Below are 15,735 nucleotides of genomic sequence, written 5' to 3'. Positions count from 1 at the left end.
TTGGAGCAGGCAAGCAATGTCAGATTCAAGTTCAAAAGACCACTCGGCTGTGAGCCAGAGGAATGGATGGGGTCACTTTTCCCTGAGCTTAGAGAGTTTGCTCAGGGTCCTCCGGTGTCCACTCCAAGTCCAGCTGCTTAGGAAATGACAGGCTTGTGACAGGGCTGGGGGGAACGGTGCTGGTCAGAAGGGCCCTTCTTTCTCCTGTGGCTCCCAGGCTGCCCTCTCGGGCCCAGTGCCACCCCTACGTGGTCGTGACCACCAGCCCCACGTCTGATTTCTTTTTGCACAGCCTGGTGATGGGCGCCCACCACGGAGGGTCCTGGGCTTGTTTAAGATGTGGCAGAAAGAGGTGGGGCATCCAAAGCCAGGAGCTTCACCTGGTGGAGTAGCTGATGACACACAGTGTCCGAAGAATGTGGCCTCCGGCACCTTCAGGGCTCTGTTCCCGGCCCAGGCTGTCATTTCCTGTGTCCCGGCAGCCCTGACCACCTAGGGGGAGGTGGGAAAAAACTTGCTGCAGCCCTCCGAAAAGCTTTCCTCTTGATTTAGGGAAACAGGTGGTCCTCGGCGAGGACTGCAAGGAATAGGGGTCATAATGAGGCTTTTGGGCTGATTTATTTATTTACTTATTGAAGTGCAGGTGATTTCTAATGTTGTGTTAGTTTCAGGTGTACAGAACAGTGGTACATACATATAATATATATGTGCATATATATATACACATGTGGCCTTTCTCCGAGCCCCCCATCATCTCTGTGTTCTGTGTGCATCCCTCCTGCGGGTCTCCTTTCATCAGACACAGGAAAGAACCCCTGGTCCTTTCCCAACACACAGACACACAGACACACACACACACACACACACACACACACACACACACCGAATTGACCCTGCTTTTTCAGATTCTTTTCCCTTACTCTATAAAATACTGAGTAGAGTTTCCTATGCTGTGCAGTAGGTCCTTGTTGGTTAGCTCTTTTATATACAGTAGTGTGTATATGTTAATCCTAGACTCCTAATTTATCCTTCCCCCGCTTTCCCCTTTGGTGACCACAAATTTTTTTTCTATGTCTGTGGGTCTATTTCTGTTTTGTGAATAAGTTCATTTGTATCTTTTTCTTTATTCAAGTTTCCGTGTATAAGCGATATCATATACTTGTCTTTCTCTGTCTGACTTACTTCACTTAGTATTATCATCTCTAGGTCCATCCATGTTGCTGCAAATGGCACGATTTCATTCGTTTTTATGGCTGAGTAATAGTCCATAGTATATACATACACATATGTATACATGTACCACATCTTCTTTATCCGTTCCTGTGTCGATGAGCATTTAGGTTGCGTCCATGTCTTGGCTGTTGTGAACAGTGCCGCTATGCACGTTGGTGTGCATGTATCTTTTCAAATTATAGTGTAGGGCTGGGCTGATTTAGAATTGCTGGTATGATTTATACAATCCTCCCACAACAAGCATTTATTAAGCACCTACTATGTGTCAGACATCGTTAGATGCTGGATAACAAAGACAGTGGGGCCGTGGTCCCTGTCCTCAAGTGGCTTCTAGTCTAGTAGTGGGAGGCGGTCACGTACACCAACCCTGTGGCACATCACAGGTGCAATGGCAAATGCCTGGAGGGTAGAGCAAGTGCCCTTGCAGGCATTCACCTTATCCTGGGTGGAGTGTCACAGAAGCGTTCTGGAAGATTTGGTGGTGGCTTAGCTGGAGCTTGGAGGATGTTCTTGAGGCCGGAAGAGGACCAGGACACAGGAGGGACTTGCATAGCGCCGTGGATCTGTGGCCTGTGTGTTGTTGACTGGGGCCCAATGGCGATGGCCAACAGGCAGTTCTGTTTCTAGAGGGAGGCTCTGGAAGACTTGACAGTGGTTCTCAGTGGTTATTGGGGATGTAACAAAAGTTATATCGAGGCTGGATGCAGCTAAGAGGCCACATGGTGGGGGGCTTGGGCATTCGGGCTGTGGACGGCAGCACTATAGTTGGGACACGAGCCCTTATGAGGAAAGAAAGATCACTGCTTACAGCTTTGCACAGCAAAGGGCGTGATGAGTCTTGTCGGCAGGGAGCCCTCTCTGGTTTATGGGAGCTCCGCTCGCTGAGATCTCGTGGAGAGTGACAGCCACGTAATGTGAGGAGAAACCATGACTGTGGGCAGACGGATGTTGAAGCCATGGCTTCTGATACTTTTAGTGACTGGGTTCCTTGAAATGCTTGATGTCATACCTCAGTGAGCTGGAATCTGAGAGTGGAGATGCTAGGCCTACTGTGGGGTCTGACAGGCCAGCGATGACCTCTTGTTACAGCTGGGAAGCTGAGGCTGTGGTCTGGTCAACTGTGTGTGTGTGTGTGTGTGTGTGTGTGTGTGTGTGTGTGTGTGTGTGTGTCTGTGTGTCTGTGTGTTGGGAAAGGGCCAGGAGGTCTTCCCTGTGTCTGATGAAAGGAGACCCGCAGGAGGGATGCACACAGAACACAGAGATGATGGGGGGCTTGGAGAAAGGCCACAGCATCATCCTTTCTGAAGAGCTTTAAAATCAAGGCAGGTTTTCTGTTGTTGGTGGACAGAGTTTCTGCTTAAGAAAAGGAGGTGGCTGAGGTTGCCTCTCTGAGAGCCTAGGGGTCAGTCATATTTTTTTTTTTGCACTTTACATTTATTATAACTTTTTAAAAGGGAACCACTTAAGTGAATTTACCGAGGAAAATTATTCTGTGCCCTAACGGGAAGACTCCTGTCTGAGTCCATTGGAGCTGCTGTAACAAAATACCACAACCTGGGTAGCTTCCAAACAACAGAAATTTATTTCTCCCTCTTCTGGAGGCTGGAGGTCTGAGATCAGGGTGCCAGCAAGCAGGGTTGGGCTCTGGTGAGGACCCTCTTCCTGGTCGCAGACTTCTGGCTGTGTTCTCACATGGTAGAAGGGGCGAGGGAGCTTCCGGGTCTGCTTTTTACGGGCACTAATCCCACACATGAGGATTCCACCCTTGTCACCCCACCTACTGTGGGAGATGATTGCTTTGGGGGTTAGGTTGAATCTGCGGGGGACACAAACGTTCAGACCATGGTAACTCCCTAAGAACGTACATGGTGCACACATGTTCCCCTCTTCCTGGCAAACCCTTTGTGCAAAGTGGGCCCTCCCTGCTGGAAAGAAATTTGTCTTTGTTGGGTTTTTGAAAATAGCTCTTGTTAATCCCCTTTGAAGGGTTTCAAATTCTTTGTAGATTGGTTTTTTTTTAACACAAAGGGAAAGGAATGAGCCTGCTGTTTTTTTGTTTTTCATCAGAGGCGTTTACATTTCTAACTGGCAGAGCAGGTAAAACACCTAACTAGCTCCCCCTGATTCTCTGCTCAGAAGCTGGGGGCTTCACCCAACGAAGTACAGGATTTTCAGGAAGAGTTGCGTATAACTTGCAAAGCTGTGAGGGAGAGGATGGAGCTCTAAGCCCTGTCATCAGAAATGAGCGTAACAGGTGTGTGTGCGTGTGCGTGTGTGTGTTGGGGAAGGAGTGACCCCCGCCGCCCCTCGGTCCCCGCCCGCGTCCGGGGGAAGCAGCCGCCCTCCGGCCACCTCCTGGGGTGTCCCGCGCCCCCTTCTCCGCTGGGAGCCGCTCGGTGCCCCCGTGGCCCGAGACGCCCCCAGGCCCCGACCTTGCAGGAGGCCAAGCACTGCAGCTCCGAGTGGAGCGGAAACGCGTCATTTCCGTTCCAGAAGGATCCCGCGAGCCGAGAGCGCGTCTGTGCGGACGGGCTCGCGCTGGGTCTTGCACGAGGAGCCCCGGGCGGCCCTGGGCCCCGGCCGGTCCCGCGGGCAGCTGAGGGGCCGGCGCTGGGCCCGGAGCGGCCGTGACCTTTGCCCCTGACCTCGGCCGCTTCTCGGGATTGTGGTTCAGCTCCCGGTGCCGGTTTAGCAGCAGGTGGAAATAGGACAGCCCAGCCCTCGGCGCTGACCTAGGACGTCGTGTGTCCCCCCTCCTCCCGCCCTGGGGACGTGGGGGGCCTGCCAGCCTCCGGAGTGGCGGGTGGCCTGTCTCCAGTTCAGGGCTCCCCGCTCTTTGGCTTGTAGGCAGCTGCCACCTCTCTGTGAGTTCCCAGAGAGAGAGAGAGAGAGAGGGAGAGAGCAAGCTCTCTGGTCTCTCTCCTCCTGAGCTCTACTTCTATCAGATCCAGGCCCCTCCCTTATGACCTCATTTCTCGTTAATAACTTCCGAGAGGCGCCACCTCCAAATACAGTCACATCGGGTGTTAGGGCTTCGATATATGAATTTGGGGAAGATGCCAACATTCAATCTGTAACAGAGGTAAAGCCTTTAAAGAGGTGATTAAGGTCAAATGATGCCATTCATTTGGGCCCTAATCCAATTTGTCTGGTATCCTAATGAGAGGAGATTAAGACACACGGAGAGACACCAGGGGCACGTGGGCAGAGGGATGTCCGTCTGCAAGCCAAGGAGAAAGGCCTCAGGAGAAAACAACATTGCTGGTACCCCGACCTCAGACTTTCCGGCCTCCAGAACTGTGAGAACATACATTTCCGAAGTTTAAGCCCCACGGTCTGTGGTATTTTGTTACGGCAGCCGGAGCAAACTAATACACCTATGAAATGATCGTCCAGGCCTATTGGGTCCTAGGTCTCTTTGCTCTTACGTTGCATACCATGCATTTTTATCCTCTCATGCCTTTGCACATGTTTGCTCCTCAGGCTGGAACGCCCCTTTTCTCAGTGGCAGAGGCAAAAAATTCTCACCCAATATCCCATGTGCTGTCTTAGAGCCAACAGGCTACAAGCAGTAGTGATACGTGTGGTTTCCAGGCTAAAAGCATTGAAAGGCAGGTGCAAATTCTCCACTTTTGGTGTCTTCCCTGCACCGCGCTCGTGAAGGCATGTGGACCATGGATGGTAGCAGCCTGCATCCCTGAGTCATGGCGTTGAGGGAGTGCCCTGGACATTGCCAGGACAATGAATTAGCATTTGCATAAGAGAAACAAATCTCTGTTGTGTTAAACCTTTGTTACTGCAGCATAACCCAGTCTGTCCTGACTAACACACCTTCATTCACTGCTGGTTAAAATTGTCGTCTTCTAAGTTCCAGTTTAAATGCTGCTTCTTTCTTTAAAGCTCTTCTAAACCAACCTACCCCCAGTCACATCAATCTCTTTCCTTTACACTTTCACAGCGTGTGTAACTCATGTCAATTTGACACTTAGAGCTTAGTGATCCACACATAGCGTTAGTGACACAGAATGAATAAGACTGTGAATTCGGGAGCCAGACTGACTGCGTTCATATCTCAGCCCTGCCATGTATCAGCAGTGGGACTTTTGATGAGTTACTTAATCTTCCAGGACCTTGATTGATATTTGTTTTTCTAGGACCTGCCAGAGCAGGTACAATAATTAATTGTTCAATAGTACCAGCTTGCGAGCCTCCTTCTGTTTTGTCTTGCAGACTGAAGCATCAGTAAAAGACATGCAGAACCAGAGATGGGGCTCAAAATGCAAAGCCAGAGGGTCCTGTAATCAGGGGTCCTTGTGACTTAACAGGTGATACAGCCTGTAGCTCAGGCCAGGCCAGGCCTGGAACAGACTGCAGTTTTCTCCTACAAATTAACTCAGACTGGAGGGGTAGGACTCAGAGGGAGGAAGGAAAGATGCATCTGATCTTACTTCTGGAAACCACTTTCCCTGAGGTCACCGTTTTTAGGTGTGCACCAACATGGTTGATGATTGTTTTTTCTACTAATGTGATGACTTACCTTGACTCACTTTAGTATATCGCATCACTTGCATTCCTGAAATAAACCCTAGCTGGATGCTTGATTTTATTTGCTAGTAATTTATTTAGGATTTTGCATCTAATATTCACAAGTGAGGTTTTTTTCCCCCTCCTGACACCAACCAGTTCTCTAATTCTCTGACACCAACTGGGTGTCTAACAATTCAGCTCAATTTTGACAGTCGACTGAAAGGAAAAAACGCACAACCTAAAAGTTGTGAGTTATGTTTTATTCTGGGACCTTACTGAGGACTATGGCCTGGGAGACAGCCTCTCACATAGCTCTGGAGAACATTCCAAAGAGGCAAGGAAGGAGTCAGGATATAGAGGAGTTTTTGCTGAAAAAAAAATTGTGTAGTCAAATGTCAAAAGATTACTGCTAATCACAAAAAAACAGACACGTCAAGTAAATGATTTTAGTCCTTTTCTATGTATGGGAAGATGCAAGGGTCTGGGCTCATTGAAATTCCTTAGATCTGCATCTTAACCCTCTGGGGCCAGTAGCCTGTTTTTCTGCATCCGGTGTTCCCCTCAGGGCAAACCACCAGGGTGGCCGCAGTGCCGCAGTGGCTGACGGCCGCGGGCACCATTCTTTGCTTGCTGAAATGGCCGGCCACTTTTTTTTGTCTGAAATACTAATTACCTGGAGTTAGGTGTAGGGGGCTCAGTCCCACAAGACCACCCCCACTTCAGACACCAGTCCCAGGCTCAGGTTGCCAGTACTTCTGACCAACTGGCCGTAAACTGGGGGCTTCCACATACCCGCCCTCCACCCCACCCACCAAGTTTAGATGTTTCGTCAAACGACTCACGGAACTCAGGGAAGTGCTTTACTTACTGCTACCGGTTTATTGTAAATGATAGGGTTCTGTAATAGGCAAATGGAAGAGAGGCATAGAGCAAGATATGGGGGTGAGGTAATGCTTGGAGCCTCCATGCTGTCACCGGGCAAGTCACCCTGCTGGTACCTTGATGTGCTCACCAACCCAGAAGCACTCTGAACCCTGTCGTGTAGGAGTTTTTATGGAGGTCTCATGATGAAGACACGATCGATTGAATCTTTGGCCGTCGGTGATTAGCTCAATCTCCATCCCTCTTCCCTCCCTACAGTTTAGGGGGCTGGGCTGGAAGTTTCAATCCTCATCAGGCCTCTTTCTTTCTGGTGACCAGCCCGAAGGGCCTCCAGGCACCAGCCACCCCATCAGCATACAAGAGACACTCGTGTTACCCTGAGATTCCAAGGGGTTCAGAGCTGTGTGCCAGGAACCTGGACAAAGGCCAAATATTTCTTTTTATTATATCACAACGTGAGTGACTGGCCAGTGATTTTTCCTTCTTGTAAGATTCTAGTCCAATTTTCTATCAAGGTTATGTTGGCCACATAAAGAGTTGGGAAATATACTCTGTTTTTCTGTTCCCGGGAAGAGTTTGTGCAAGATTCGTGTTATTTAAATATTTGCGAGAACTAACTGGTGAAGCCATGTATGCTTGGAGTTTTCTTTGTGGGAAGTTCTTGAATAACTTCAATTTATTTATTAGATATTAAAATGTTCATTTTCTTCAGTGGGCTTTGGAAAGCTGCATTTTTCAAGAAAATTTTCCTTTTTGTCTGAAATTTCAAAATTTTAGTGTGAAGTTTAAAAAATAATATGTTTATTAATCCTTTTGATGTCTGTAGGCTCTGTAGTGACATTCTTTTTTATTTCTAATATTGGGAATTTGTTTTGTTTTTGTAGGACGGTATTGTTAGTTTACCATTTAACGATATTTTCAAAGAGCCAACTTTTGATTTTGTTGATTTTCTCCATTGTATATTTGTGTTCTACTTCACTGTTTATCATCTTTCTCATTTACTTCCTTCTATTTTCCTTATATTTAATTTGCTGTTCTTTATTTAATACATTCTTGAAATAGAAGAATAAATCACTGATTTCCAGCCTACCATTTTTCTAACGTGTACATTTTTTTTTGATGTCTTTCTTCCAATGAATTTTTTTTTTTTTAATATTTATTTGGTGGCACCAGGTCTTAGTTGCGGTTCTTGGGCTCCTTAGTCGTGGCATGTGAACTCTTAGTTGCAGCATGCATGTGAGATCTAGTTTCCTGACCAGGGATGGAACCTGGGCCCCCTACATTGGGAGTGTGGAGTCTTATCCACTGCGCCACCAGGGAGGTCCCTCTAATGTGTACATTTTTAAGGTTATAAGTTTCTCTCCGTGCCCTGCATTAGCTGAATCCTGTGAGTTTTTATATAAGTTATGTCTTTATTATCATTCAATTAAAAATATTTTCTAATATCTGGGGGTTTTCTTTAGTTTATGAATTATTTAGGAATATATTATTAAATTTCCAGACAATGCATATTATCTTTTTATTACTGATTTCTAAGCTTAATTCCACTGTGGTCAAATAACATTCTCTGAATGATTTCAATGTTTTGAAATTGGTTGAGGCTTTCTTTATAATCCACTATACGGTCAATTCTGGTATATGTTTCACTTACACTTAAAAATGTAAATTCTGTCATTGTTGAGTACAGAATTCTACATATAGCCACCAGGTCAAGTTTGTTAATTGTGTGTTTTATCTTCTATATCCTGATTGGTCTTTTATCTGCTGGTTGTATAAGCTATTGAGGAAAGTGTGTTAGTTTTTCGCTATGATTGTTTCTTCTTTGTTTAATTTTTGCTGTATGTATTTTGAAGTTATGTCATTGAATATGTACAGATTTGTGACTTGTTATCTTCTTGTTGGATTGACCCGTTATGATATTTCTTTAGTTCTAGTAATGCTTCTTGCCTTAAAGTCTTATTTGATACTGGTATAGATACACTTGATTTGTTTTTGCTAGGGTTTGTGTAATCTATCTTTTCCCGTCCTTCTACTTTAATCATTCTGTCTCTGTATATTTAAAGTGTCTCTCTTAGAAGTTACATGTTTTCTTTTTCTTTATCCCATCTGACAATCTTAGTCTTTTTCTTGTATTATTTAGTCCATTTACATATAAATAACTGCTGATGTAGTTGGATTTATTCCTACTTTCTATTTTTTTTTTCTATTTGGCTGTTTTATGTTCCATTTTTCTTTTTTCTTGCCTTCTTGTGGATTAATACAATATTATCTCTTACTCTGTTCCCCACCCCAAACTTGTAGGTTATATGTTCTATTATACATTATTTTCTTTTAGTTGTTATCCTAGAGATTAGACAATATGTAATCTTGTCTTATTTCTGTCTAATACAATTTATTACTTTTACCAGTTTCCCAGTACTGCTAGAACCTTAGACAACTTTAGCTTTCCTAAAAGTTTCTCCCTTTCCTCTTTTTGTGTTGTTTCATACATTTTTAGTTCTACACATAAATTTAACTCCACAAGACATGATAATTATTGGGTTGACATTTAATATTTATTACTAATTCCCCATATTTTTATCCTTTCTGGTATTTTTCATTCCTTCCTGCATTTCCATGTTTCTGACTAGGATGATTCTTTTTTTTTTTTTTTTTTTAATGATTTTATTTATTTTTGGCTGTGTTGGGTCTTCGTTTGCTACGCACGGGCTTTCTCTAGTTGCGGTGAACGGGGGCTACTCTTCGTTGCGGTGCACAGGCTTCTTATTGTGGTGGCTTATCTTGTTGCGGAGCAGGGGCTCTAGGTGCGCAGGCTCAGTAGTTGCAGCACGCAGGCTCAATAGTTGTGGCGCATGGGCTTAGTTGCTCCACAGCATGTGGGATCTTCCCGGACCAGGGATCGAACCTGTGTCCTCTGCGTCGGTAGGCAGATTCTTAACCACTGCGCCAGCAGGGAAGTCCCAAGGATGATTCATTTTCATTCTGCAGACCTATTGACAATGAATTCTCTCTTGCCTGTTGTGACCAGGAAATTATTTTTAAAATCTTTGCTGGTTGTTCTATGAAATTAATTAGCAGAAAAATTATATTTGGCCTTTCTCTTATGCCCCTTCCCTATTCAGACCGTTCTCAATCATAAAATTGGGGAACACTGTAATGCCTCTTATGGGGTGAAGGTCAAGGGCCTGAAAAACATCAATTGAGAATATATCAACAGATTGAAGGTGAGGGAGATCTCAGTAAAACGCATTTTGATTAGCATGTTATATGTACGTATATTTTAATTGAAATATAATATTCACTTAGAAAAGACAACATATACAGATCTTTCGAACATGTTTTCACAACCATGATTTTCACAGACAGAATGTGGTGCATATACTTTAAATCATTAAATTCTGTTTAAAGAAGCAGAATTTCGCATCGCAGGCACACGTTACTCACTGTTCAAGCAGATGGCTTCCGGAAGAAACCTGTGTGACTTTGCACTATGTGGCCCTCTCCATCAGACCTCCCTGACGGCCCCAGCTGTGATCTTGCTTCTTGTCAAGGTGCCCTCCACAATCCAGTTCACCTGTGCTTCAGGCAGACAGAGACAGGGTCTCCCAAGCAACCTTCTGGCTTCCTCTGCCCCCAGGGAGGAAAGTCTCTGTGTGACCACGCAGTAGCCTATCTTTCTGCCCCAGGTGCAACTTCACGGAGGTCCAGCTGGATGGCAGCTGTAAACAGAAAAGATTGAACCAAGTCAGTTGCGTTGTACTCCAGCTCGAGAAAGAATATGGGGCGAGCATCTCTGAAAGAGATGTTCAAAGAGATAAAATGGTTTATCTTGTCTCTAGCACCATGGATGAGAGTGCTTTTACCCAGGAAAATGAAGATCTAGCTAATCTCACAGGTACATCTGTAGGGTGAAGACACCCAATGCCATTCAACTTGGGTATCATTCTTGTTCTGATTCCATGCCATGTGTCTCCTATGTGATATACCCATAGTATATGAATCTGGACTCCCATGTAGATCTTCTTTCAAGAAGGAACACACTGTTGGTGGATAAAGTTTGCCAGCTGCCTGATAGTTACATTTTTCACTAGAAAGGAATTACCTTACACGCCGGGCTTATACATTGGTCCCTTTTGAGTTTGGTTAGCATTAGTGTGTCCTCTGGAGCCTGGTTATCTCTGTGCGGACGGTGTAGGTTTCTGGCCCAACAGGACGGAGGACCAGACACTGGAACAAGGACACTGTAATGACTTGTTACTGTTATGCTTAGGCGGGTCCTGCTTGAAACTGCAGGTTTAGTAACATACTAGTAAGTCACTTCAAAGCTCCCCTTGATAGAGGTTTGCACCAAACCCATGAAATTGCCTTAAGAGCTTCTGTTGTTACTTCAGCAGCTCAGTCATCGTGAACAAAGCTGAAGACGGTCCCTGTACTCAATTTTATTCTATAATGTTAGGGCGAGTTTCACGTGAACGTCACTTCATATATACATACAACATACTTAAGCGTTTCTTAGCTACATTCTATTTACAGCAGGAAATGTTAATCATGTTTTACTCAAGTAGGTCCTTCAACAAATGTCCAAGGTTTGTCATTCAGAAGCCATGAATTGTAGAATTTCCACTTGGAACGATCTGTGTTTTTCAAAGTAATTATTCCTATTGCTTTATGAATAATATGCTGACAACACGCTGATAATACTGGCGCAGTGATGTTAAGATGTTATTTACTGTCCGTGATGTACGGAGGAGGAAGGGTGAGGAAGGTTCACTTCCTTTTCCAAATGTTAACAGCTTGTAGTACTTCATTATTTATGGACCAATTTCTCCAATGTCTGTAAAACTGAAACTATCCTTACTGAAATCCAGTCAGGTGATTTCCAAAAAGTTCTGAAATGTCTTTTGAGAAGTGAGAGTGACTCTTGCACAGGTCTGTGCTCACGTGAATGATTTATGTCAGCGTCTCCCAAAAATGTGTTCTGGTGAAAACCGCGTTGGGGAGATATTAATAGGGTGTTACTCAAGTTTCTGTGGTCAAATGCTTGAGAAACGCCCGCCTAAACAGAGCTAGGTGAGTTCCATTACTGCAACGCTTCAGAACAATGTAATATTCTATCAGTAACTGTGGCAAGAGACCGCAGTTCAAATCCCAAACTTGTCCATCTTTTATTTTCCCCTCAGGAACACACTGCGGTGAAAGTTTCTTTCTATGAAACATTCCCGCAACACAATCTTATAGTGTCAGAGAAGGTAAATCCGGTTCACTAAAGAACATATGCCACAGTAGTCACACACAGTAGGACGGGATCCCACCCAGCAGGACAGGATCCCACCCAGTAGGACAGGCTCACACACAGTAGCATAAGATGATACATAGTAGGACAGGATCCCCCCCTGCAGGGCAGGATCCCACAGTAGAACAGGATGGCCGATACCATCCTCACTTTAAAATCGAGGGCACTGAAGTCAAAAAGTCTAGGCAGTCAGCACCTGTAGCGAGCGCGGTCCTGAAGAGGAAGAACCGCGGCCCGTGCTCCGCAGGGATCGAATCGCCAGGCCCACTTCCGGGCGAGAGCTCGGTTCTGAGCCTCACCCACCCCGCCCCCCGCCCCCCGCCCGGGGGAGGCCGTGCCGACCTTCCGGGCCGCCTTGTACCCCGGCGCCCCGCTCCTTCCAGGGCGCAGGGCCAAGTCAGGCGCCCCAAGTCCTCCCCCCGCATCTGCACACGACGAAACACGAAGACACACTTCTTTGTTTTAGCTACTTGGCTGTTTTTCACACAGGCATCCGGTCGTTCTCTCAGATACACCAAGACAAGCCTAAATCACGTATTTTTAGGGCGGGTTTCACCACGGCTCAAGGAATTATAACGAGGAAACAAGTCCACAGCGCTGGGGGTTCGAGGGGCCGACCCCGATGCCCCACTTCGGGGAAGGGGCCCCAGACTTCCGGGGTCCGCGCCCCCCACCAGCTCCCCGTAGGAAACCCACACCCAGCTGGCACCCGGGCCCGGAGGGGCGGGGCCGGGAATGGCCGCCGGCGGAAGTCCGCCTCCGGGAGCCTGCGCTTCCTCCCTAGGACTTTGGAGGTATCCGCGCCTCTATGGTCTGGGCCGGGCCCGGCCCCTCTGCGGGAAGGGAGGGGGCGCTGGGGACCGCGGAACCCTTGACTGCCCTTTCGTGTCTGTGCGCACCTGGCAGCACCGCTAGCAGAGCGGCGGAAATTCCCCTTATCACGATGTTTAAAAATGGAGATGCAGGAGCACAGTAGGGTACCCCCAAACTCCCCATCAGTTTTCTAGCCGGTTTTTTTTACCAGTGCAGGTGCACATCCGTTTTTTAATGACGTGAAGTCTAGCTTTTATGCAATCACACGGCTGAAATGACGCTAAATAATTTTTTTAAAAAAAGGTTTTACACTGAAGTGCCTTTTGAACGTGAACCCCAGCCTGGGTGCTGGACCTGCGGCTCTTGTTTTCTTCTCCCAAACGCAGCCCTCTTCACCCCTAAAACAGCAGGGATGAACGGGCACACCTGTTCTTCCCTCCCACCGGGGCCCCCTCTGGCTCACCTGTGGATTCAGAGGGTCACCTTAACAACTTTGAGATAGTACCCTCTTATTTGGATGTTCTGGTCTAAAAAGGGAAAGCTATGCACGTACAAATACAGAATCTAGGAAAAATTAGAATTGTCTAGGTATAAGATATGTAATAGCACCCAACACAAACAAGGGCGTGATGAAATTAGTTCATTCTGGGCAAACGGAATGTAAATATGCAATCCTGCTGAAAAACTGCTTGGCCCTCTGTGTCAGAAGCCATTGAAGAAGTAAGTTCAGACTCTGACACATGAGATAACCATCTGTGGAAAACTCATCCCAGGCCAACAATCCGAGAGAGAGGAAAAGCTGCATTTCTGAAGTGACTACCATGGACAGCTGTTGATTTTGCTTGCCCAGCACCCAGTTTTCTCTGTTTCTGGTTTTAACACCATGACTTTTCTGTGGGAAACCAGCTAGCTCTCAGTGCACGACTGAGGCGGGCACAGGACGCAGTTCCTGGCCGATCCGAGGACCCTGGCATTGCATGGAGGTGAGGTGTGAAGTCAGAGGCCAGGCTGCCTGGGTCCCAGTCCTGGCTCTGCTCTTAATGGGGCAGAAACTTCAGCTTGTTATTTTTTCTCTTTACTCATTTAAAAATTTTTTTAAAAATTTTATATTGGAGTAGAGTTGACTTTACAAGTGAGTCATATATGTACCTCTATTCTTTTTCAGATTCTTTTCCCATATAGGTTATTACAGAGTATTGAGTAGTGTTCCCTGTGCTGTATAGTAGGTCCTTGTTGCTTATCTACTTTATATACAGTATATGCGTGTTAATCCCAATCTCTTAATTTATCTCCCTCCCCGCCTTTCCCCTCTCTTTACTCATTTGTTGCCTGGGGGTCTTAATAATAGACAGCTATTCCTACGTTGTTGCGAGCCCTCAGTGAATGGGCAGGTACACTAAGGCCTGTTACGCGAAACTATTATGATTTCATCTGAGCAGGCTCTTACCACCTTTCTGTTCTTTCCTTTTCTTTTTTGCCTTCCACATACTCCCACACCATCCACTGCACTATCCCAGAATTATATTTTGTCTTTCTTTTCTACTGGAGACATCTTCAAGGCAGGACCGTGTCTTATTCACCTTTATACCACGGGTGCTTGACATGGTTCCCAGCCCAGAAACGGTGCTCAGTCAAGGTTTGTTGAACAAAACTGAATACTCCCTGACACAGAGCAGGGAATGCTGGAACAATGAGTGAAAATGTCATGAATCCTAGAGGAGAAACAAAAGGGAAATGGCAAAAACCACATGAAACTAGAACAGTTTTCTTAACAAAAGAGGTGTGATCCCTGGAGATGCAGACTCCATTTCTTCCTGGCCCTGGACTTGCTCTCTTATGGTGGGCAGGTGAGTTCCAGCAATAGACTGGTACCCAAGACTGACTTTCTGAATTCCTGCTTCTTTTTTTCTGCCTTAGAACCTATTTCTTCCCTTGGCGACTGGCAGGCGAAATAACCACCGCCTTCGAGGAAATCAAATCTACCCGCAAGATATCAGATACCACCCTGCAAGCCCAACATTCATGCGTAAAACTTCACACATACGATGCAGAGTGAAGAGTGTGCTTAAAAGGGCAGGCTTCCTTAGGTGCATGGAAGAGGTGGATCGGGGCAGCCAGAAAGCCCTTTCTAAGGGGTGATTGCCCGGCCTCTGAAGGTGATATTGGTTGAGTGATACCAGCCATACAAGACTCCCTTGGCACCACACCCATCTGAGACTCAATAATTCTCAGAGTTGGAAGAGATGCAACCACTGAGTGTAGTGTAGGTCTTGTCTACAACATCCTAGATCATGGCCTCTTAAGTTGCAAATATTCCAATGACTCCCCGTTCCCTGGTCCATGAGATTACCTCTGAAGTTTCTGGAACAGTTTTAGTTGCTATAAAGTTTTTTTGTTGTTGGTGGTGGTTTTTTTTGTTTGTTTGTTTTTGCGGTACGCGGGCCTCTCACTGTTGTGGCCTCTCCCGCTGCAGAGCACAGGTTCTGGACGCGCAGGCTCAGTGGCCATGGCTCATGGGCCCAGCCACGCCGCGGCATGTGGGGTCTTCCCGGACCGGGGCACGAACCCGTGTCCCCTGCATCGGCAGGCGGACTCTCCACCACTGCGCCACCAGGGAAGCCCCTAGTTGCTATAAAGTTTTCTGCTCAGTCTTTATGTAACGATGCTCCAGTTCAGGTTTTGCTAATCCTTAGCAGTTTTTGGTGCCGCCAAATGCATCCAACAGATACAGAAGGATCTGCACCTCCCGTCCAGTGATTCTGTGGTCACTGATGTCACATGTAAATAAGGAGTATTTACACCTCAGAAATTGGCAGTGCCACAGTCAGATCTACCCCCGCCAGAACCCAAACCCAAACCCAGAGACCGCTGCTCACAAGCTGCTGGCTGACCTTATTCTTGGTGAAACTCATCGATTAGCAGGGGATGTAAGATGTTCACCAATGATGTCCCACCCAAATTTGTGCGTGAAAAAATGCCACGGGGAT

The sequence above is a fragment of the Phocoena phocoena genome, chromosome 19, assembly GCF_963924675.1.
Source record: "Phocoena phocoena chromosome 19, mPhoPho1.1, whole genome shotgun sequence".
In the NCBI taxonomy this organism is placed as follows: domain Eukaryota; kingdom Metazoa; phylum Chordata; class Mammalia; order Artiodactyla; family Phocoenidae; genus Phocoena; species Phocoena phocoena.
This window is presented reverse-complemented; position numbering follows the sequence as displayed.